Source organism: Carya illinoinensis, chromosome 10 (assembly GCF_018687715.1).
Source record: "Carya illinoinensis cultivar Pawnee chromosome 10, C.illinoinensisPawnee_v1, whole genome shotgun sequence".
In the NCBI taxonomy this organism is placed as follows: Eukaryota; Viridiplantae; Streptophyta; class Magnoliopsida; order Fagales; family Juglandaceae; genus Carya; species Carya illinoinensis.
Window position 1 is genome coordinate 23,696,855 of NC_056761.1, and position 26,650 is coordinate 23,723,504.

The following is a 26,650-nucleotide window of genomic DNA, read 5'->3' on the forward strand; positions in this document are numbered from 1 at the left end:
ATTATTGCTAATTATGCCAAAATTAGTCTTCATTGGAATAGCCAAAGCTCGATTGAGCTTTGAGCAACATTATTTTCATATATTGCTCCAAATTTGGTCCAGCATTATTTATCTTCCAAATGTTATTTTATGAATAAAATATTTTCAAATATGTTTGATGGATAATTAGATTGAGGAAAAAAATAGTTGGAAAATAATAGTTTTAAGTAAAATTAAATTATTAATTAATATATGGAGTGTATTTGTAAAATATTAAAAAAATAAAATAAAATAATTATTATTAAAATATATAATATTATATTATTATTTTGACTTGAAATGGCTAGTTCATTGTTGATTAATATCTTTATTGATGTTGACTTTAGCCAAAAATTTTAATCTTAGTCAAATTTTAGACTTGACAATAATTAAGCCATTGCTGATGCTTAATAAAATCATTAAAATTTGTTTAGCTAAAATATTTAGATGAAGTCTGGTTAATTTTCTATTGTTTTAGTTTTGGCTGCTCATTCAAAAGTTGAGCCCCACATTAAATCAGCAATCTTACTGTATATAATAATAAATACTATTAATTTAACATTTCCTTTGTTCTTTAAAAATTATCAGACTGTTAATAGGATGTAACACAAAGGCAAAACTGTAACATTTGTAATTTTTTGCATTTAAATTGTGCACACACCCATAAGCAAGAATGTTTGTGTTTTGCTCACAAACACAAGAATGTTTGTGTTTTATTTCTGTGATAGGCAATCACTTAAAACCAAACTTGGATAATAAACATGTTAAAAAAAAAAGCTTTGCAAACTTTTACCATATTCTACCTAGTCTCTAGACAACTTTTAAAGCTAATTTGTGGGGAACAAGACTTGATTGTTTGAAATTATGCTGAGCAACCAAAAAGGAGGAAATAGAAAAAGAAGAAACAACTCCTAAGATTGTAGCTCAGTTAGTACGAGCTTGTATTTCATGGCTTCGAGGTCAAGAGTTTAAACCATTTGTTGTAGCAAAGTCTGACCTTTGGGCCATAAGATGAGTTTTGGACCAATTGAATATTTTGGGATATTGTGATAATGAGTTCGCCCTTAGGACAGCAACTATGGCTCAAACCGGATATTTCACAACGAGAATGTGCTTATAGAAGCCTAGAGAGAGTTGCTATACTTCCATATTCTTAAAGGAAAAAAAAAAAAAAACAAGTCATACCTACGAAATAAAAATTAAATGCTTATTATTGAGGAAGATAAGACCTTAACTGCACAATCTATGATTAGTAACATTAGCTCTAGCCAGCTCCCATGATTCTATCCAAAAGTAATGGCATAGTTGTTGTATCCTTGGATCATTACCAGTGTTATGATCATAGTTCAAAGGAATCTATCTGGATATGGGTAATTTGGCTCACATAATTGTTGTATTTATTTATAATAGACTAGCATTATAATTTAATCACCGAGCTCATAATGGGATGGGCCATTTTATAGACACATAGAGGCCCCTACTCTCACCCCAATTAAATAGAACTAGCCCATTGAGTTCTATGAGTGTTCAACTGGCCCTTTTCTCATCTCTTTGAAAATAAGAGGGCTTATACACGTATTGAGACATATAGACAAAGGGGCGGAGAGTAGCATTGCTCTATAGAAACAGACTTTCTTTTCTCTTTTACAAGAACTCTTAAAGCTCCATGGAAAACCCATCACAAATATTTGGAGGTATATTTTCTTGTTAATTTTCTTCATAAATTTGACAAGAAATCTTGGTGATCTCGGATTTATTCAAAATCCAACAAGTGGTATCAGAGCTAGGTTGTCAGATTTGTGAGGAAATAAGTTCCTATTTTGTGAAATATTTGTTTTTCGTATTTGTGTTTTTTTACCACTCAAGTTCATCTGTTTTTTTGTTTTTAGAGTTCTTGGGTGACCAAAAATTTCGTTTTTGAGTTTTCTATTGCCAATGCCGGTGTGTAGCTCATCGAAAACGTCAAAAACCACCACTTTTGGTGGCCAAAAATATTCTTTTCTATTTTTTTGTATTCTCACTTTTTTGACTAAAGTGGACTACCGGAGACATGGGAGGATGCCGAAAATGTCCTCACCGGCGTCCCCTCATCCAGATCAGCCAGAAAAATGGTTCGTTTAGCCGAACCTGTAGCCGGAATAGTTGCGGCGTCAGAGTTCTTTTTTGCTACAGTAACTTGGGTCAAAAGAGTTAATTATCTAGGTAGAGTTTTAATTCAAGTCATGGACTTGGTTTTAAATATGGGTCATTTTCTATTGTGGATTGGGCTTTTATAATGGTCTGGCCCATATATTTTAGACCCTTGTCATAAGGGAGTAATATTGAGAAAAATAAATGGGTTGATTGGGCAAAACCCATACGTATGGGATGACCCATTGACTATCCGATTTGACCAAGTTTGACCACCCAATTTGACCAAGTTTGACCTCCCGATTTGACCCAGTTTGACCTGGTTTGATCGATTATAATATTAAAAAAATTAAAAAGGAATACTTTTTTTTTCAAAAGTAGTATAATAGTACTGTTGTGCTATTATATATATATATAATTTTATTGTGGTAATAAAGAATCTTATATGGAGATTATGTCATCTTGTTGTAATATTGATGGTTTGGAGTGGCTATGTACCCACCTCTCATGGGATTAGTAATAACAAATTATCGGAATTGTTATTATTGATCATGCTTCCGCTTAATGATATTTTACTAAGATCTATATATATAGTGAATTTGCCCTGTCGGCAAATCATTATTCGGTAGGTTGCTTAGGACGATAAAAATAATAGTTAAGTGCTTAGCACTTGGTGGGCTAGTCCTATCCTCTCGGTAGCAGGTCATTTTAAGTCCTTATATTTAATTATTCTGCTTTATCATACGTAAGAGCCTTTTAATGTATCTTGGGCTCTAGCATAGTGTGTAAGAGTCTATTTTTAAATAAGACTCTGGCATGGATATAAGGTTGCCTATTTGAGACATTTATGGGTGCATGTTTCTTGTTCCATATGCATAATAATTTTTTATTATATTCTCCTTAGCTTATGGCAATGCAGCTGTCTCTCTCCTTATCTACCATCAAGAGTCTGACAGGAACCAATTATGAGGATATGAGGATTGGTATGAGTCTCTTACTATTAATTTGGCTATTATGAATTTGGATTTGGCTTTAAGGATCGATGCGCTTGTTGAGCCCACTAGTGAAAAGTTTGGCAACTGAAAAGACTCGTTATAAGCAATGGGTGCATTCTAATAGGACTTGTCTCATGATTATGAAGTATACTATTGACAAGTCTATCAGGCAGAGCATAGTTGATACCAATAGTACAAAAGAATATCTTGATTCTGTTGGAAAGAAATTTACTAAGTTTGACAAGACAAAAAAGGGAACTCTGATGAAGTTTCTTACTACCACAACCTATGATGGGGTTAGTGGAGTCCGAGAGCACATCATGAAGCTTACTCATTTCTTTAACAAGTTCAAAGGAATAAAAGTTGAGTTAACAAATAGCTTTCTTGTATGGCAAGTGGTTGAATCTTTGCCACCTCAGTTTGATGCACTCAAGACCACTTATAATGCTCAGAAAGATGAATGGAGCATGAGTGAAATGACTGCTATTGTAACTCAAGAAGAGGAGATGCTTAAAAAGGCCAAGTCTCATGCTGCTTTCATGGTAACTGTTGATAAAGGGAAGAAGAAGTTCTTTAAGAGTAATAGTAGTAACTTCCGTAAGATGAAGAAATATGGGAAGCTTCCTCAACAACCTAGTATGAGTGTTCCAAATGGGCCAAAGAAGGAAGTTTTTAAGGGAAAGTGCAACTTTTGTCATTTGTTTGGGCACAGGAGGATTGATTGTAGGAGATTTAAGGCTTGGTTAAACAAGAAAGGTACACGTTCGCTACTAGTGTGTTTTGAGTCTAATCTAGTTGATATACCTTCTGATACTTGGTGGCTATATACTAGTACAACCATTCACACTACAAATTCTTTGCAGAAACTAAGGAATCGCAAAAGACCAATTGATACAGAGTTAATATTAAATATGGGCAATGGGGTAAAGGTTAAAGTTGAACACATTGGTACTGTCAGACTTATTTTGGTTACTAAACATGTTTTGAACTTGTTTGATACTGCTTTTATACCTTCCATCAAAAGAAATCTAATCTCTGTTTCTGTGTTGGACAAATGTGGATATGTTTTTCATTTTGGAAATGGAAAGGCTACAATCTTTTATGATTGTGTTGTAGTTGGTACTGCTACCTTATATGATAGTTTATATAAAATTGACTTACTTCCTGCTTTAAATCCTGCTCCTTCTAGTGTTTCTGTTGTGAATACTGTAGTTGGCTCTAAACATACTAGATCCAATGAGAATTCTTCCATATTGTGGCACAAAAAGTTGGTCATATTTCTAAAGAAAGAATGAAAAAGTTGATTAAATATGGCATTCTAGTTGACTTAGATTTTTCTGATTTTGAAACTTGTGTTGCTTGTATCAAAGGGAAACTTTCAGTGAAAACCAGAAAGTAAAAGATTAGTAGAAGTTAGGATATTCTAGATGTAATTCATACTAATATTTGTGGTCCCATTTCACCTGCCGCTTTGGGAAATTATAGATACTTTATTATCTTTATTGATGATTATTCTCGTTATGGTTGTATTGAACTCATTTGAGAAAAATTGGACTCATTGGAAACTTTTAAGGCTTTCAAGGCTGCTGTGGAACTCCAGAAAAATAAGAAAATCATAGTGGCAAAATCAGATAGAGGATGTGAGTTTTATGGGAGATATGATTAAACTGGTAGAAATCCTGAACCTTTTGCTAGATTTCTCGAGGCATGTGGTATTGAAGCTCAGTACACAATGTCTGAAACTCCTGAACAGAATGGTATTGCAAAAAGAAGAAATCGTACTCTTATGGATATGGTGCGGTGAATGCTTAGTCATTCCACTTTGCCTAAATTTTTGTGGGGTGAGGCTTTGAAAACTGCTGCATATGTTTGAATCAAGTGCCAAGTAAATCAGTTCCTAAAACTCCATATGAGTTATGGTCAGATAAGAGGCCTAATTTGCATCATTTTCGTGGTTGGGGCTGTAAAGTGGAAATAAGGCCTTATAATCCTCAGCAGGTGAAACTTGATCTTAAGACAATTACTGCTTATTTTGTAGGCTATTGTGTGGGATCAAGATGCTCTAGATTCTATTGCCCTTTTAATGTTACTAGAATTATTGAATCTGATCGAGCCATCTTCTTTGAGGATGTTAGTGACAGTGGGAGTTCAGCGACACGTAAAGTTGTATTTAGGGAGGAGCGTGTTGTTATACATGTTCAGGTTACTTCCCCATCAGTGGCTGCACCACCATTGACAGAGGGAACCAGTACTATTGTCCAAGACCAGGTTGTTGACACTATAGCTGATGTTGATATGAGAACAAATGATATTGTTTTGAGGAGATCACAGAGAAGTTGTAGACCAGTAATTTCTGATGATTATATTGTCTATTTGCAAAAGCATGAGTTTAATACTAGTATGTCTCTTCATCCAGCCTCTTTTAAGGAGCCAATTAATAGTCCTCAATTTTCATATTGGATGCATGCTATGCATGATGAGATGGCATCGATGTGTCGAAACTATGTATGAGACTTAGTTGAACTACCATGTGGCTATAGACCAATTGGTTGCAAATAGGTTTTTAAGACCCAGTATAATTCTGAAGGTCAAGTAAAAAGGAGTAAAGCTAGGCTTGTTGCTAAGGGCTTTGTTTCTACCAAAAATTATTTTCGGATTATTAGGGCATTGGTAGCTCATTTTGATCTCGAGCTGCATCAAATGAATGTCAAAACAACTTTTCTTAATAGACATTTATGTGAGGATGTGTACATGAAGCAACCAGATGGTTTTCAAGTGGAAGGAAATGAACACATGGTATGTAAGCTTCATAAGTCCATTTATGGGCTTAAGCAGGCATTGAGACAATGGTACCTGAAGTTTGATGAGATTGTTACTTCTTGCGGTTTCAAGGAGAACCTTGTTGATCAATGCATATATTTAAGAATCAGTGGGAGTAAGTATATCTTTCTTATTCTTTATGTTGATGATATATTACCCACTACAAATGACATTGAGTTTCTGTTTGAGACAAAACGCATGCTGTCATCTCATTTTGATATGAAAGATCTTGGTGAGGCCTCTTGTGTTTTGGGCATCCAGATTTTTCATGAGAGAACTAAAGACGTTCTTGGATTGTCTCAGAAAACCTACATTGATCGAGTTCTAAGTAGGTTTAATATGCATTCTTGTTCTCCTGGGAAAGCACCTATTGTAAAAGGTGATAAGTTTTCTACGTCTCATTGCCCTAAGGATGATAATGAGAGGACTCAAATGCAAACGGCACCCTATTTATCAATTGTGGGCAGTTTGATGTATGCTCAAGTATATACACGACCTGATATTGCTTATGTTGTTGGTGTACTTGAAAGATACTTGAGCAATCCTGGTTTGGCTCATTGGAAAGCTACAAAGAAAGTACCTAGGTACTTGCAAGGCACTAAATATCTAGTGCTTACATATCGGCGATATGACATTCTTGATATAGTTGGATATTTCGATGCCCATTTTGCAGGTTGTTTAGATGACAGGAAATCTACTTCTGGTTATGTTTTTATGATGGCAGGATGAGCTGTTTCTTGGAAAAGTATCAAACAGACACTTACAGCTTCCTCTACAATGGAGGCAGAGTATGTAGCTTGTTATGAGGCTATATGTCAAGCTATATGGTTGCTGAAATTTATCTTGGGGTTATGTGTTGTGAACACTATTTCGAGGCTGTTGAAAATATTTTGTGACAATTCTGTAGCAGTTGTTTTCTCTCGAAACACTAGGAGCTCTTCTCGTTCCAAATATATTGATATTAAGTATTTGTTTGTTAGAGAAAAAATAGTCGAGTCTTATATTTGTGTTGAGCATGTTTCCATAGAACACGTGCTAGCTGACCCACTAACTAAAGGTTTAGCTCCAAAACTGTTTGAGGAGCATGTACCTCATTTGGGATTGTTGAGTCTTCTATTGTAATTAGTTAGTGGAAGTTTTGTGATCATTGACTATTTGGTTATATTGTTTATGCTCATATTCTGTTTTAAATATATCCATGTCAGTGTATGCCTGAGTCACGCGCATTTTAGACAGGACATACTTTAATGCCTGAGTCAGGTGGTTGTGAGTATAAATTTGGTGTCATATATCTTGTCGATATAGTCACTAGACTAGGCACTGCAACTACATTTTGGACAAGGCTTATTGCTTTAAAGACATTCAGATTTGTCTCTGGGGCTTCTTATGAAAATGGGTGTTTGTTACTCTTTCGATTATTTCCATAATGCACTTGCATCTCATTGGCCTGAGTTACGTGATTGCAATTATTAGCCATGTGTCGTATGCCCTGTGGGTGTATCGTTCACTAGCTTGTACTTGAAGGCACATTTTGAACAAGGTTTTTCGGTTTTGAGATACTTGTTTGTGTTTATGTTGTGATTAATTATAATGTTGTCCAAGTGGGAGATTGTTGTATTTATTTATAATGGACTAGCATTATAGTTTAATCATTAAGCTCATAATGGGATGGACCATTTTATAAACACATGGAGGCCCCTACTCTCACCCCAATTAAATAGAACTAGCCGATTGAGCTCTATGAGTGTTCAGCTGGCCCTTTTCTCATCTCTTTGAAAATAAGAGAGCTTAGACACGTATTAAGACATATAGACAAAGGGGCAAAGAGTAGCATTACTCTATAGAAACAAATTTTCTTTTCTCTTTTACAAGAACTCTTAAAGCTCCATGAAAACCCATTACAAATGTTTGGAAATATGTTTTCTTGTTAATTTTCTTCACAGATTTGACAAGTGATCTTGATGATCTCGAATTTATTCAAAATCTAACAATAATTCCCTCAATCGGTGATCCTAGTTAGTTTATTTGTCCACAACAACGGTTACTTCGGTTGATTTTGTTTCCTTGTATAGTTCACGGGGCTAGCTAATATACAAGTAATTAAAGACACTAGAGTTAATGAAAAATGCGCAGAAAGATCATACTCGTTGCCCGTTGGAGTCTATTTTCTTTCATGATATCTGAGTCACGTACACCTGTTTGACATCCTTCTATCTCCACCACTGTTTCTTTCCCAAATATTTCGCTATTGATCGATTTTCTATCAAACGTTACAGCACCAACTACATATTACGGCTGTCTCAACTCATCTCAATTTCTTGGTATCTTATGCAGCAATGATCTCTTGTGTGACTCGAAACCACATCCATCTATCTATTATATTTCAAATAGGTAAATGACACTATGTTTCTTAAGTTTATCTTTTTAATTTGACAGTTCATATATTTTATTATTTAATATTTTTTTATTTAATAATTAAGAAAATAACAATTAGTGTATTGATAGTTTTTTATTTTTTTAAAAATGTTTAATTATGTTTAAAAAATGTTAGAAATAAAAAGCAAAAAAAAAAAAAAAAAGATACAATTTGCATTCAAAGCACACTAAGTGAGTAAACTTTAATGGCATAGAAGCACTACCATTTCAAATATCAAAATTGACTAATCAATACATTCTATCGATCTTACCTTCTTAGATGGAGTCCGCTTAATTATCCATGCACTCAGTCGCTCAGTACACCTTAATAGATGGAGTCTTCTTAATTATCTATGGACGCAAATCGTTTCACTTTCTCATTCTCACTCAAAGATTGCTCATATCTAAATACGAGGGTTACTTGGAGAATAAGATGCAATGAGAAATCTGTAATGGTAGTGAAATTGTTTGTAAATAGTAGTGAAAATGTTTATGATGTTTTATGAGGTTTTGAAAAAATAGAGAAAAAATTGAATTAAAATATTATAAAGTTAAAATAGAAATTTTTAATATTATTTTTATTTTAAAATTTGAAAAAATTAAATTATTTTTTGTATTTTATTTGAAAGTTTGAAAAAATTATAACGATTACTGATTAGATTAAAAATTTAAAAATTTGAAATTAAAAAGTGTTCATATTTTAAAGATATTTCGAAAGGAAATGGAATAGGATGAAATGTGATGAGATGAGATAAAATTGGAAGAGATGAAACCATCCCAGTTTTCAAACAAATCTCAAACAAGAGTGTGGATGTTATGTTCTACCTACCTTGCTAAAGCCAGGACGTTAGTACTAGCTAGCCACATTTGGTAAAGCTAAGGATGTGCAGACCTCAAATCTTTCATCACCAGATGTTTGCATTCTTCCAACATGTCATTTGTCATTGACTTCTACTTTCAAACATGCAATCAACCCAAAACATATAAAGATTTTTTAGTTGAGTTACCGAACTATATGAAATGCTGCTGGCCAATCAAAACTCAGCTAACAATTCAGACTCTATAACAAACTTTGCTCTATTTGCTAACAAATCTTACACCGTTGACAACAACTCTAATTAGTTCCAACTTTCAGCATCCTCCAACAAATATTTCTCATCTCAACTTAAGAAGTCCTTTACCAATCACATTCCTCCAATTCTGGTCACTCTTCAGCCCCATCCAACAATGTCTTCAACTCAAACATGTATAGCATCCTCTCATATTTATGGCCGCAAAAACCACCTAGATCTAGATTATTTCTATCACATGGATCATTCATATTAAGGTTAGCACTCTCCCAAAAAACCACCTAGATCTAGATTGTTTTCTATCACATGGATCATTCATATTAAGGTTAGCACTCTCCCAAAAAACTTGCTTCTATGGTAGTTAAGAAGAATTCTTCCCTTAACGATGAGACCCCAACATTGTAGCTAGGAGTAGAAAATCTTGTTAATAGATTGTGTTTGTGTCGTATTAAATTGAAAATCATGTTAATAGATTATGTTCGTGTCGTATTAAATTGTGTATATTATACGATATGCATCAACTCAAACACAACCCGTTAACTTAACGGGTTAGATTTTTAAACTCTAACACGATCCATTAAAATAACAGATTGACACAACATGACCCATTTTGGCCTGTTATAAATTAATTAAAAATATATCAACACTAAAATTTAAAATTACAATCTATAGGAAGTGTGAGAGGCTGTAGTGACTCGTAAGAAATGATTCAACTAAGAACTAAGAAATAGACTCAATATATTTGAAGATAAATGTGAGATTGTGAGGGAGTACTCTGAGTTAGAGTGTGGCGAGAGTATGGTTTCTTAGTTTTTAGGTAAAAATGTAAATTTAAACTCTTTAAAAGTTCATAATGAGATTGTGTGTTAACGGATCAATTCGTTTTGACCCGAACACGTAAATACTAAACCCAAATCCAATTTTATCGTGTCGTGTTCATGTTTGGTTAACGGGTTGTATCATATATTGCTACCCGTAATTTCAACAAGTCTTGAAAGTCTATAGATACAAGAAACATCTCAAAGCACCACTTTCCCTATAATTTGAGGTTTATTTTAGGATTTTGATCAAAATAACTCCTACATCCGATTCCTTATTTTATGAAAAAAGTTTAGCAGATGAACAATAATTCTCTAAATATAAAGAATCACTATTTATCTCCCAAATCATTTTTTATCAATATTTTATTTTAATACATAAAATAAATTATTCTTTCTCCCATACTCATATTTATTATAATTTTAAATAATAATTTTAAAAATAATTTAATTAATTACAAAATTAGAAAAAAATTAATTTAAAAAAATTGTCATATCCACCTAAAAATAATTTAAATTTTTGTTAAAAATATTCACTAGAGTAATAGTTCAAAACATAAGAAAAAATATTGAGTAGTTAAGTTTGTAAATGAAAGTGAGAGAAAAAAGTAATAAAGAAATAATAGAAAAATATTATTTTAATATAATAGAGAAAGGATAATAGATGAGATGTATGAGATTTTTGAAAGATGAGTAAAATTTAGAAAAAAAAATTAGGAAATGTACATTTTAGCTAAATTATAGAAAATTTTATATAGAATGAGATGTGAATGCTCTGATTAATGGTAAAAACGGTTCATTTGTGCATTATTAAATAGATTAATTGAACAGGTTTTACATGTTAGATAGGGATTTATGTTACAAAAAAGCAGTAGTCTTGTGAATTGGCAAATAGGGATATTTTGGGGTTAAAGTAATTGAATTGGGCATATTATGGGTTTGACAATTATGTGTTGTTTTTAGGCTCAAGGTATCATACTAAAGGAATTTATGCAGCCCACTTAGTACACATATGTTGAACTAAAACAAAATGGATGGTGGAGAGAGAATGAGCTGAATCTTCTGGATGGTAGCAAGGAAGAAATCTGTTATAAAAGCGGGACAAGGAGAGAGGCATGGAAGAAAGGCTATCATGTTAGGAGAATCTATGAGGAGCAGGGCTATTCTATTTTGGAGCATTATGTAGTTTTTGATTTTGACATTTTTTTTAATCTTTTTCCATTCACGCCCACCCTACTGAGGGGAATGTTCCTTCTTGATTTTTGAAAGGAAAATTTTGCAAAGACTATGGGAGGTTTTAAGCCTGAGCTACGAGATATGGATTCTCTTACTCTAAACTACTGATTAGAGTAATTTTGATATGATAAATTCTATTCTATAATTTTACAAGTTGATTTTGTTGAGAAAAATCAAGCTAGAAACTCTTGTTCTTGTTCTGTTGTTGATGCAAGGCGCAACGAAAACTTGATAATATTTTCAAAGTTTCTCACTGTTGATATGCATATTGAATTGATTTGCATTCTATAGATACTCAGGACTGGGAAATCTGGATTTAATTCTCTCGTTTTCCGATTGTTAACTCTTAGACTAGATTAATAATTGAGTAATAGAATTTGACGACTTAATCAGAATGTAAAAAATGAGGAAACATACTTGTAGGCCAGATGTTTGGTATCACTGGTGTAGATTTTTTTTGTAACCTCTAAATTTCTTGCACCCACTTTACAAATATTCATGTTTCTCATTTCTTTCAATTTGACAAACAACCAGAAAACCACTTAAAAAGATTGAAACCATCATTTCCATCAATGTATTCCATATCAATACATAAACATATTTTTATTGTACGTTTCTCTCCTTAGCTGTGTAAATAGCCATTTCACAAAAGTTATGTGAAGGCAATAAATGCTAATATGAACTAGCAAGATATTATTTTCTTATTTTTCATTAAGCACCTTCGAACTAAGAGAGCTTTGAACCATAGATACAGTGAATATCCTTTCTTACGAGGGCTGATCCTAACTTATGTGGACTTTCAAAAAAAAAAACTTATGTGGACTAGCCTGCTTCTTTGTCAAGACCTAATTGTATCCTCCTCCTCACCTTTGGCCATGAGTGACTTTTCAAACCTCGAGCGGCGAGCTCATGTTGGTGGACATTCTCTGGCCGGCACTTATTGGGGAGAGCTTCCAGGAAGGCACTTTTCAACGAGATCTTCCAAGTGGCAAGTAGGCACTCACGTTAGCGGGCATTCTCTGTCGGTTATTTTCTGGCAAATACTCATTAGCGAGCACCTACCAGCGAGTCACTTCTTAACAAGCACTTCAAGGCGAATACTTACTAGTTATTACTGAGTGTTTCCAAGACGCATGTTGCATTTCAACGTTGGGTTGAGTTGAGGTGATAATTAAAAATTAAATAAATAATATTTTATTATTTTAAAATTTAAAAAAATTAAATTATTTATTATATTTTATGTTAAAATTTAAAAAAATTATAATGATTAAATGAGATGAGTTGAGATAGATTTAAAAATTAAACTGGCCATTGACTTGGTAGGTAATTATCCTCATTGAACAGCAACATTTTTATTTTTATATTTTTAACTTTTTTTAAACAATTTTTAAAACTATTTAAATATTTTCTAAAAATAAAAAAAATAAAAATTCATTTAAAAATAGTTTCTTAATCTTGAAGTAAAAAAATATATTAAAAATAAAATAAAATGCAATTCAGTAAGAAATTTATGTGGGAATGGTATTTCCCATATTATAAGCACGATTTTGTCATCTGAAGTGTACCGTTCAAATGTACCGCTCATTATTTTAATTATTTTATTTTCTTACTTAATGATTAAATAAATGATTTTAAGTATATTGGTGTATTTTTTTATTTTTTAAAAATATTGAAATATATAGAAAAATATGAAAAGAAAAATGAAAAAAAAAATTAAATGAAAAAGAAGTAACAATGAGCGGTGTTACTCAGGCGGCTTATAAATATAACTATCTTGTAAAAGTATAAGTTGCAGTTTGAATAGTAAGATGAGAGGAGATATTTTTATATGAAAGTTGAAAGTTGAATAAAATATTATTAAAATATTATTTTTGTTTTGGTATTTGAAAATGTTAAATTATTTATTATATTTTGTATGGAACTTTAGAAAAATTGTAATGATAAGATGAGATGAGATGAGATGAGATGAAACACTTTCACTATCCAAACGGAACCTAAATGTTAGAAATACAATAGTTTCTTACTTAAGTATTTATGCTTAGAGTTATGCTATATACAATTACTTTTACATATTTTTTACGTATTTCATTAATGTGATTGGCTAAAACAGTTATTTTATATTAAAATGTAACACAATCAATCATATTAATGAAGTGTGCAATGAGTACACAAAAATGAATGTATATAAAATCATTGTTACGGGACTTACACATAATAGTTATTTGGTAGAGATCATAAGCAGTGATGAGGTCTCTGAATTTGCACTTTTTCAAAACTTATATCAGTTTTAAAAGTTTAGAACTAACACTTGAGACTGGGGTTAGATGTCAAAATGGTTGCTCTTTCTTGTTTTCTGCATTTTATTTGAAAGTTTAGAAAAATTACAATAATTAAGTAATGATTAGAAGAAAAAATTGGAAAATTGAAATTGAATATGATTTTATGTTTAAATGATGTTTGAAAATAGAATACCTGAGATACCTAAACACAAACAAGGCCTCACTCTCTTGCACAAGTAATATCTGCCGCATGGTCATTCATTTTAATTCATGCATACGTTTGAAAATGGCAATAAGTTATTTTTACATTAACATAATCAACGGTCATACGGAACAAATAACTAAGCACGTGATAGGGATTCATAGATGTACACAGATATCTAAGAAAACCAAAAAATGAATGAAGAAGACAAACGAACAAACAAACAAACAAGAAAGACGTACTAGGAAAGAGTCACCCTCGAGCAAGAGGATAAGTACTACAGACTCAGCAGCATATATATATATATATATATATTGCTATTCAAATACACCTCAGGCCACCACTTGATTCAGCTCGTTATTTACTCCACTTTCACGCATCCACTTCGGGAAAGAAGAGAGAGACAAGAAAGAGGCGAGAAAGAGGCGAAAAGTTCAAGCTCAAGTTTGGGAAAGAGGAAGCTTCTATATATTTGGAGGTTCAGGTTCAAAACCTACAAAAGTACTATTAAGTTAGCTCTTTCCTTTGGTGTGGTACGTACTTTTGATGCAGACAATTAAGTAGGAATATTGATGACAAATTAGGAAGCTGGGAATTATTAAGAGAGAATACATCCAAAGAAAGAAAGAAAGAAAGAGAAATCAAGGAAGGGAGAAGGAACTCGATTCAAGAATCTTTAATAATCTGTCTCTAATTAATGATATACATGATAGCCTAAACTGCAAAATGCCGTAGGTGCTCATTCAAGTTGGATTTGAACTATAGACTCAGTCCATTAAATTCAATAAATCTATTATATAAAGGGAAATGCTTAGGCCACCATTGGAGCCACGGCTGGTTTTTTTTTTAAATAATTAAGAAAAAATTATTTAATATTTTTTAAATATTTAAATATATTAAAAAATAATTAAAAAAAACAAAAAAATAATTTCTTAAACCTAGCGGTGGGCCTAGCGGGAGCCCACGGTGACTCTAGCATGATCCTTATATAAAATAAAGTAGAACTATGATCAATCAGGTCGTACTGAAAGCTACATATATAATAATTCCAACTTCACAATGACAAAGACCTTAAGGATCTAATTAAACTGAAATGATGACGATTCTTGAAAGTACTAAAGCATAATATTATAACCTAATTATCTTATACATTCGTCTTTGCATATATATATATATATATATATAATATCTTAGGTCAAAACTTTGATCACCTAAGGTACTTTAAGATTGCTGGGCATTGAAAAAATAATTTTGCTGAAGAACATAACTGCAATTAATTATAAGCTAATTGGCTCCAAATAACAAATCATGGCCCAAAAACATTCAAATCACGAGCGTCTTTTCTTCTTTATATATAGTACTCTTAAGGAAAATCCGGATGATCATCGAATTACAATGAAAATTAAGTTCAAGAATTACTTGATTAATTAGGGTTTATTCAGGGAAAGTTTTAGCCCTTGTATGTACATGCAATACTTGGTATTCATGTTGCATATAGGACTGAGCAAAAATCTAAAAATCTGAATCTGGAGTCAGATTTTTTTTCACCAAAAAAGTTGGAGTCGGAGTTAGAGGTAGAGCGATATACCGACTCCACTCTAACTCCTTTACTCCGATTCCGATATTGTACATATATATTTTATAAAAATATATGTATTTTTTATATATTAATTATATTATATATATATGATATAACTATAACTTATATAATTAGTTAAATTCAATAATATACTAGTATGAATATATTATTATAAAATAACATGCTTATATTGTAATATAAATTGACTAACAATAGTTTAGTATATATAAACAACATACCATTAACTATTACTACAATGTAACACTAATGCACAATAACAACTAATGTATAAACACTAATATACAATAACATGTAATACTAATTATATAATGACTAATGTATAATAATAGTTAATATTAATATCTACTATATATATATTTATACTAATATATAAAGTGCGAATCGCTTAAGAACAGTATTTTCGTCTAACATTTTTATTTCCAATTTTGCCCTTAGTTTTATTTGACAATTACGGTGATTTGCATTTTACTTTTATTCTACCGACAGTTTTTTTGGTCTTTCTCCATTCCCACAAACTGATTTAGCTTTTCCTGTTTTATTTTCAGTTTTGTCCCTTGATTTTATTGTCCAGTTTGTTATCCTTAGTGTCGTTTTGATTCGCTGACTTGATTTTAATGTCTTTTTACAGTTAAAACTTATCACTTTGTCTGATAAAATGCAATCGGATTGAAATTTAAATGTCAATATTTCTTTTATTGGACTTGCGAGATGTATGGGATGTCTCTGCCTTGTTACAAATCTAATAGATATTATTATTATTATCATCATCTCACCCACTATGTTACAATTTTAGATAAAATATTATATAATATATATTATCATCATCTCACCCACTCCGACTCTCACCCACTAACCCACCCACCCCATTGGGCCCTACACAACCTACAACTACTAACCCAATGAAATCATTAGCAAATATATTAACATCATACTATTAATTGTAAGCAAATCTCTCTAATTATGCACATGTTTTGCCGATAAATGTTTTATTCTTTTTACATTTATGATTTTTTACTTCTTCTTCAGCTCCCACCCATTTCTCACAAACCTCTCTCTCTCTCTCTCTCTCTCTCTCTCTCTCTCTCTCTCTCTCTCTCTCTCTCTCTCTCTTCGTTTCTTCCTCTTCACAGAATCTCCATCAACTTTTACCTCCTCCACGGCTGCTTGCTTCTTAGTCTTCTTCTATTTTCTTTCATTTTTGTGTTTTTTGTTACTTGAAGAATGATAAAGATTGTGTAATTTTGATACGATGGGCAAGTTTGATTTTTTGGAGCAGAAATTTGGGTCTGAGGCTTTGCCTCCGGCGACCGCTCTCTGGAGATAAGCTCAGTGTCGTCGGATTCAAGCACAAGTTTTATTTTTGTCAAACACAGTTCAAGATTCTGTTTTTTTTTTTTTCATTGTGCATGGCGAGTATTGTTTTGTGTATTAATTTTGTTGGTGTTTCAGACATGGGGTTCGGCTGATTCGTCGAAAAGATCACCAAGAAAGAACTCGAGCTTAGCATTGCATGAGATGACGATTTAGAAGCAGGACTCGAGCTCGGCGGAATTACGGATGAACTCAGCGCGAGTGAAGTCCCAGTAAAGATTGATCCTCCTGTGACGTTTGCAGGTGAGGTAAATAGATTTGGAGCCTGGTCGAGTTCGGAAGAATGAGAAGGTTGATGGGTGGAGAGAAACAGTGATGGAGAAAAAGTCGGTGGCGTGGATGGTGAGGGAATGAGAGAAGAGGGTTTTGGACCATGTGAGTGTGAGATAAGTTGGAGAGCCACAGAGCTAAGTTTGGAATATGCAGGTTATGAGGTTCTGAGGCACTTCATGATCAGATGTATTGCTCGAGAGCGTGCTGGGTTGGCTGAAACATGCTAGAATCATAGTGTCTGAACTTTGATCTCGCGTTTGTTTTTCAGAACATACAATTCAAGATCAATTGAAGAAAGGTTAAAAGAGACGAGACATGAGAGAGAGATATGACAGACGAGGGAAGTCATGAGTGTGAATGGGGGCTTGGGAGCGCTTTGGTTTGTTTTTCTTTTTTCTTTTTTTGTTTTTTAATTTCCTTTCTTTGGAGAAAACTTGACTTTGGTCTTTTGGATGGATAATCTCTGGTTGGATTTGATAATATTTATTAAAAAAATATATATTCATCATCTATTTTTAAAATATTAATTCTTAAAAGAACAATAAATATTGTGAAATCTATCGGATAAATTAGTTTGCAAATGTATTAAGATTTTTGCGCCAAGGTTTTCTATAGCATTACCCTGATCTTATGGCATGCATGTGTACTCCATTAATTTCAATCTAAATGTTCATCACAATTTCATAACTTTGAGTGAAAAAATTAAAGTTAATAAAAATATTGACATTAGAGTATATCATAGATCGACTTGGTATAATATACGTATGTCTCTTCTTCAGATCAAACATAGTTCATCACAATTTTTTTTTTGCAACTTTAAACGACCAATCTCTCACACTCTCAGTACTCTACCTTTTGGTGGGGTATATGGTTAATTTATTAAGAAAAATGCTAATTTTCATTCCTTATGTGTTAGTTTCAGGTGAGGTAGGGTATCTTGGCTTTGAATGATCGATCTAGGTGGTGGAAAAAGGGTGAGTATATATGCTAATTTGAATGATCGATTATGACATGCAATCATCAGCACAGGCCAGTTGCTGAGTTAGTCATGATAGCAAGATACAGTAGTAGTTCTTTCATGTTGCGTTGGCTTCTTAATTCCTTGATTTGCGCCTCTGAAAGGGTCTCTAATTAATTACCCACTCTCTCTGTCTGTCTCGGCTCATATCATACGGAAGTGAGCTGGGTTGCACCATGGAGGACTTTTCCAGTCAACAATTGGTACTTAATTCGCAAGCTCATAAAAATATACTGACACAAACTCTGTTTATTTTAATACTTGTACTTTTATCATAAAATATGAATAATATAAAACATGAATAATACATATATATAAGGGCATCTATATAATATAGAGTACTGTGACTATATTTCCTTATTTTTTGATCCTATTGAGTTAGTTGTTTTAGTAGTCCAACTCGATTGTTATTTTATAAAATTTGTGTTTCTCTTGAAAAGTCGAAACGAAAAATTAAATAATAATTTCATATATATATATATATATATATATATATATAAAATAATAATACATTTTCACTCTAAAAACATAGTCCAAAGTACTCTATTAGGCCTCTCGGATAAGCTAATTCAATTCCTATTTTCAAATATCGTAAATTTTTTTATAACTATTAATTTGTCGGTTACTTGGCACTCTCTCTGGTCTATGATAATTAATCATAGATAGATAGATTGTGGCTCTAAGTTAGGAGAGAAAGAGAGGAGAATCTAAAGTATCTTTAACTTAGATGAACATGATCCTCCACAACATTTTTATCTAAATATATTTTCTAAATTTATTAGTTTGTCTTCATATTTTCTCCCCTTTGTTTGACTCGCTCTTTGTTTTTAATAGTTGGTGGATCCAATAGAGAATCGTTATAAAGATGAAGTAGCAAGAGCACAAGCAAGAAGAGATTTGCTCAACTCCATTGTGGATTATAGGAAGTCTGTTGATTCAATCCCATTCAAGGATCAAGAGGCAATATGATATGAAATTGTCAATGATGACTATTACTAATCTCATGCTGTTTTGATGATGTTTCCAATATTTTTAACTTTCCGTTATTTTCAGATCAATAATGAGTGCAATAAAGCAGAGAAGTATTTCACCATAGAATGGCAGTACCATTAACTTCATTTATTATTTTTTAATCATACATTTATTTATTATTTATTTTATCAAACTTTTAATTATTTCCTTACAAAAAGTCCTTTCATTCATCCTTCTTAATCATGGGACACCTGGAGAGTGTGGAGACTTTTAGTGGGAGAGTAGTTAGATTTGGTGAGATAAAATAAATTATGCACATGATTTCAAGTAAGAGTCAAGACAAAAAAGATGGTGATATTGGAGAGTGTGGAGACTTTTAGTGGGAGAGTAGTTAGATTTGGTGAGAAAATGGGTGACAAAAGATATGGTGATATTGGAGAGTATGGAGACTTTTAGTGGGAAAGTAGTTAGATTTGGTGAGAAAATGGGTGACAAAAGAGATGATATTGGAGAGTGTGCAGACTTTTAGTGGGAGAGTAGTTAGATTTGGTGAGAAAATAGGTGACAAAAAAGATGGTGATATTGGAGAGTGTGCAGACTTTTAGTGGAAGAGTAGTTAGATTTGGTGAGGAAATGAGTGAGGCTGTCGAGAAAGAATCCAAAACTGATTGCTGTGTTGAATTGAATATTGAGAATCGAGACTCAATACCTACTCCATTATTATTAATAATAAAATGATTACTTAATAATATATATCCAACTGGATCCTATTTAATCAAACTTTTTGTAATATCGATGTTTCCATCTCAAAGTTGGGAAATATTATTTTACAATCCACTCTCACCTAATTCTCAACTAATCCTACCAATGCTCTAGGTCTCTCTTACTCGTAATTGATTTGTGATAGTTTGTACAAAAATGTTGACAAAAAAATTCATCTCTATTTTTAATGAAGACCAAGGAATGAGGGAGTGGTTGTATGGATTTCTGATCAGGTGTATACAAATGAAGATTAAATATTATAAAGTGTTTACGTGGTGTACAACTATTCGAGTGCTGCTTAAGGAGGTGGACCGCTCCCCAACCTTTCTCTTTTTTAATCTTGGTTCCAACGACACAAAAAAAAAAAGAAGAATGGAATGGAGGTAATAATAATAATAATAATAAATATTATCACTCTTTATCCTTTTCTATTTCCAGATGACATTATATTTCAATTATTTTTTATGTTATAACGATGATGGAATATTTTCAAAGTATACTACAGATACTGGCCCATTTTGCTTTATATTTTATCATAACTTTCTGACATTTTCGTTCTTTGTATATTATATGCAGAGAATCGCATACCTCAGAGTATTGTTGCATCATTTACCCATGATATATTCATAAAGGGCTGTCAAATCAATTTCCAAATCGATGGCCCTCAAGATGTTGAAGTGAGCATTCTCTACCCTGATGAAACTTTCATAACCTTGGACGAGTGCTTCAATGATTTTCTTGTCAAAGTGGACAGAAAGTCTATCAGTACCGATGAAATTACTACCACAAGTCCCATGGCTGAATCTATGGCAATCACTGCAACATGTGCTTGATCATTTCACAACTAGACCACGAGGGCAAAGTGTTACTCTTCCAAGATTGATTTTTTATTTTTTGTGGAAAATAATAGTACATAAATATGGAATTCAATTTGCTTACGATGATTTAACATGAATTCCGAGTGATTATTGGAATTGCACTTGTTTTGGCTGAAAAAACTGCTACTGATGTGAATGGGACAGGGCAGTGGATTAAATTTAGAGGCATGGGGTCTCAACCATAAGATGTACTCATTAGTCTTCAACATGTGCAATGCACAGGAAAGACTGATTTTATTAAATAAAGAATACTTTATGTTACTAAAGTCAGCATATCTTGAGAGATCATATAATAAAATAAAGAATATGAATATTGATCTTAATTAATTAATTATCCTACTCCACTTACATAGATATCATGTCCAGTCCACATCATATTAACCTTTTCCATATTTCTTTCAAAGAAAGTAGATGAACTTGCTTTTCATCCATTTTATGGTTTCCATTTATCAAGACTTGGATACATTTACAGTATGCATTTTTATTGTAAAGAGAGTAAACGATGGACGATTATGGTATCCTTAGTCCAAAGAAGAAAAGAAAATAGTTTGAATTTCACTATAATCATTGACCATAAAGCTAACAGCCATTGTAACACTAAGAGCATTTATCCCTACGAGCATTAACATTTGCTTTGCGTTGGTATGAGATGCATGATTTTGAAGTTATTGTTTGATTTTCCAATTTTCTATACACATATATCTCTATTCTAAATTTTCAATAATCAAGTTCAAAGACTTCAACTAAACATAAATTCAATACGCTTTATTAAGTGTTGTCAATTTTCATCTTCTCTCCTTTTTTGCATTTTGCTATCCTACTCCATTATTATTATTAATAAAATGATTACTTAATAAGATCTATTCAACTAGATCCTATTTAATCAAACTTTTTGCAATATCGATGTTTCCATCTCAAAGTTGGGAAATATTTTTTTACAATCCACTCTCACCGATTCTCAACTAATCCCACCAATGCTCTAGGTCTCTCTTAGCCGTAATTGATTTGTGATAGTTTGTACAAAAATGTTGACAAAAAAATTCATCTCTATTTTTAATGTCTAAACTAATTAAACGACATGTTCAAGTTGATCTGACTGATATATATCTCTATTCCAAATTTTCAATAATCAAGTTCAAAGACTTCATCTAAACATAAATTCAATACGCTTTATTAGGTGTTGACAATTTCCATCTTGTCTCCTTTTTGGCCCTACAAAATGACAACCTAACCGAGTCTTGCCAAAACGATATTGGAGTTGAGTAATAAACAAAGATTAAAAAGGGGAAAACGAAAATACGATTTAAGGAAAAAAAATCTAAAATGGTACGTAGGGCGTTTGGATGTTGAAAGATATTGAAATTAACTCAATTCAATCTAATTTTAAATTAAATTTAATATTTAAATATTTAATTCTCAAATTACTAAATATTACTCAATTCAAAACTTCTTTAACAATTTTTATAAATTCAATGTCTTTTTATATGCAAGATCTATAAACACTTTTTAACATTTAATAAATATATATAAATTTATTTTAACATTCAAACATATATGAACTCATATTAAATAAATTTTATAAAATTTATTTCATCATCTCAACTCATTACTATTTATAAAAATTTAAACTCAACTAAACTTCAACTAAACATCCAAACAATATGGTAGTATTGGGGTATCCTGGAGTCCACGAAGTAAATCATGTCAATATTAATTATTCAATATAAATATATAGAAACAAATCGTATATAAAAGACAAAAGCTTTATTTAAGTTTACACAACATCTATACTCTTACTCCAAAATATAAGGAAATATAGTACTATTAAAAAACTAAAAATAATATAGCTAAGTATTATTCTATTTGTTGGTTTTAAAAAATAAAGATAGACAATTTCAGAAAATATAACGAACGAGTAGCATAATGTATTAAATATGATGTTATATCATTTTGATGGTATTGCGAATAGAGTAGTTAATCTAGGGATGTAACGGGTCGAAGACAGACTTAGTCGAGCATCCAAACAAGTCGTAATTCACCAAAAAGTAAAATTGAAAACTGCTTTAAGGATGACTGGTTTTCATTTGGTGGGACAGAATCCATTTCTCACCACAAATACATTGCATGTGAGTTTCCCTTGTGTGTATTGTCACGTACACAAATCTCCCACATTCCTCTAACGAAATAAAAGTAAGAAAAATATAATTGCAAACACAATTGTGCACTAATCTGTGCACCAATATAATGTGATTGGTCAAAAAGTAGATTTTATTGAAAACAATGTTAATTTAAATTTTAAGTGTGAATGAATTAGTATTGGTACATAATACGGGATTGTACTTGTATATAGCAAAACTCATAAAAGTATTCCCCATTGACCCACCCCGACTCCTATCATTTCGCTTCTCAGCTTCTCTTTCCTCTCAATTCTTTTCTCTATTTTTTTTTGCCCTATCTCATAGGTTTTTCATGTCCTGGTAGTTCTGTTTCTCTCATGAACTCCTGCCCTAAAGCTCTGTACGAAGAGATTTTGGCCGTTGTCTTCTTTGGATTTCTCTTTTTTGCTCTCTTTGGAGGGTTTTCTGGTGGAAAAAGGTGCAGATTTGACTTCCCGGGGTTTTTTCAGTCGTACACATGTCTAAAATTTTCGATTTCTGTGGTAAACTCTCGATTGCCTTAGAAAAACATAAGCGATATATTTTAAGTGTTCTTCTAAATAACATAGTTAGTATAGAATTCATTAAAATTAAGCCGTTAACCCCTCTCTCTCTCTCTCTTTTCAACAAAAACAGTGGCCCTCTATTTTAGATCAGACAACTCTAATCCGTAGAATTTTTACAGGTCTTCTGTAGCTGTGATGAGTGTGCGAAAGTGCACTCTATATACCCTATTATTGGACTAAAATACTAAAATGTGAATAGAAATCATAGGAATTAATGTGTATTCTTAAATTGAATTTCTATTTACGTTGGGATACTCCTAAGCAGTTTTTTTATGTCTAATTTCAGAGTTTATAAAAGAGCAAGTCAAGTCCAGCCAAATTCAAAGGAGGACATTCATGGGGTTTGAGAGCAATTTAGAAGAAAAGAAAAAGAAAAAAAATCACAAAATGAAACCACAAGAAGTCTAAGTCCGAAATTCGCTAGGAGACAGTCTGGACATACTTTAGTCTTCTAACTGTATCTTTTTACTCATATATCGGATTGATGCGATTCTTGATGTATTGGAAAGCTATCTTAAAGGTCTATAACTTTGTCTCTAATAAGGATTTCCAAATTCGAATTCCTAAAGGCTGTACGTGGCTACCAAGATAAGTCCTAAAATTTAGGCGATTTTTTTATCGGAAATCAAGAGGACATTAGGGTTTCTTTCTTACCCTATATAAGCATATCATTAGCACGAAATGGAGAGGAGGAAGAGGTACAAGAGGCAGATCTGAAGAGAGGAGAAAATCACTTCCATGGCCACCGTTCGCTTCAGTTTTCTCTGGAAATTTTTGTTGTCCATTATATTTATGGGTAACTAAATTCTCAAGTAGGGTTAGGGATGAACTTGCACATTAGATGGTATTTCTAATTTATTCTTAATTCATGTATTTGATTTTCAATTGCTAAAACTCTTTTGTTTTATCATTCTCAATTCATCGTTGATTTTTTTTCTCCTAATAATCATAGAATTTATTGTGTTTATGGATTCAGTTATACTTTTTCTATTGAATGGATTAGTTCTTTGATTATGTTTGGATCAATTATTTATCTATATTGATTTAGTTTTTTGCTGCAATATCACTTCCTGAATATATTGTCGTCATTGGATTTTATCAATAGGGGTAGTAATTCACGTTTTTTAAAAAGTGGTGAATGTTTTTTCAAAGGGTTACATTTGATTTAAGTCTGGTTTATAAATCTATACCTTCCGATTGGGAATTGCGGGAATTGAGTTCCTAATTGAGTTATCCAATGAATTAAGAATAATTAAAATACCAGATTTGTGCAAGAGATTCCCGACGCTCTACTGTTTGTTAAATTTGAGTACTTCTTCTGTTAATCACTTTGCTTCACTTGAATTTACATTTAAAATTAATCTTTGTTCTCTGTTACTTATTTAATATTTTTTCTTTAGTTTCTTTGTTCCTCTTGCTATTCTTTTAATTTGTCTCCCTGTGGAATCGACACCTCAAAGCTGTGCTACAACTACCGCCTTATTCTTTGGGCGTAATCAAATTTTGGCGCCGTTGCCGGGGAGACGGTAGAAGAATTGTGAGATAGTTTTTCTTTTCAACAGTTTGTAAAGGCGGTAACTTCGTTCCCTATTTTAGCTTGCTGCATTTTTTTTCTTTTTTCTTTTTCTTTTTGTAGTTTTTTTTTAGTGTTGGGTTTTTCTCTACCTTGCATGCACAGGTATAGAGACGCCTTGGGTCGGTTTGCTTGTAGACCTGTGTTAGAGTCAGAGTTTAATTTTTCTGATCATTTGTTTGATAATTCTTCTAATTTTGAGAAAATGAGTGAACATGAAGATCAACCCACTAGGACCCTTCAGGATTACCTCCACCCTACACGCACAGCCACACCATCATGCATCATGTTTCCAGCTAATATTCGTCAATTGGATTTTAAAACAGGGATGATACAGTTACTCCCTACTTTTCATGGCTTGGAAAATGAAAATCCATATGTGCACATTAGGGAGTTTGAGGAAGTAGTTGCGACTTTTCATAGTCAAAATGCAACTGATGACATTGTGAGACTTAAGTTCTTTCCTTTCTCTTTGAAAGATAAAGCTAAGAGTTGGCTATACTCATTGAGACCACGATCTATTGGGTCATGGAATGAGATGACTCAGGTCTTCTTTAATAAATACTTTCCCCAACATAAGACCAATGCTTTAAAAAGGCAAATCTCCACCTTTGTACAAAAGGATAGTGAGACTTTATATCAGTCTTGGGAGAGATTTAAGGAGCTATTGAGTATGTGTCCTCACCATAGATATGAGAATTGGCGCTTAGTGAGCTATTTTTATGAGGGACTTACACCTAGAGAGCGTCAATTTGTGGAGATGATGTGTAATGGTGAGTTCTTACAAAAAGATCCTGATGAAGCCATAGAATACGTCAATGAGCTTGCTGAAAAAGCTAACACTTGGACTGGACCTAGTGCTACTGAGAGCACAAATAGGTCACGACCTACAGGAAACCTAAATGGTGGTGGAATTTACCATCTCAGGGAAGAAGATAACCTAAAGGCTAAAGTTGAGATGCTCATTAGGGAGTTAGAAGTGTTGAAGAATAAAGACTTAAAGCCAACACACGTGGCTAATCATGCAGAGTCTTTTGGACCATGTTTTGTGTGTGGCGGGGTAGATAACCTTGCCCAAGAGTGTCCCACATTTGCTGAGATGAGAGGGATGTATGAGGAACAATGTAATGCCTTAGGTATGTACAAGAAGCCTTTTACACATTTCTCTAATACCTACAATCCTGAGTGGCGTAATCACCCCAATTTTAGTTGGAAATCTGAAAACCAGCCGCCTGCACAACCCCCTAAATCATATCCTGCACCATATCATGCACCTTCATCTTCTAGGAGTCCTTTAGAAGACACTTTGCATGCTTTTATTGAGGCACAGAGTAAAACTAATCAAAAGTTTGAATATTTGATTATGCAGGTTGTTGAAGAAAACAAAGAGATAAAGAGTCATATGTCCAAGATAATGAGCTCCTTGAGTGTGAATGAGCGTGGCAAGTTTCCTTCTCAAGTTCAATTCGCACCCCAAGGTCAGCATATGGCACAAAAA

General features: G+C 32.6%; 1 non-coding gene across 1 annotated transcript; it reads right to left on the bottom strand.

The window, feature by feature from the left end:
- Window positions 1-25,737: 25,737 nt before the first annotated feature.
- Window positions 25,738-25,845, bottom strand: LOC122280172. The gene has a single exon (XR_006229759.1). It is a non-coding gene; the product is annotated as a small nucleolar RNA R71 (small nucleolar RNA).
- Window positions 25,846-26,650: the final 805 nt, after the last annotated feature.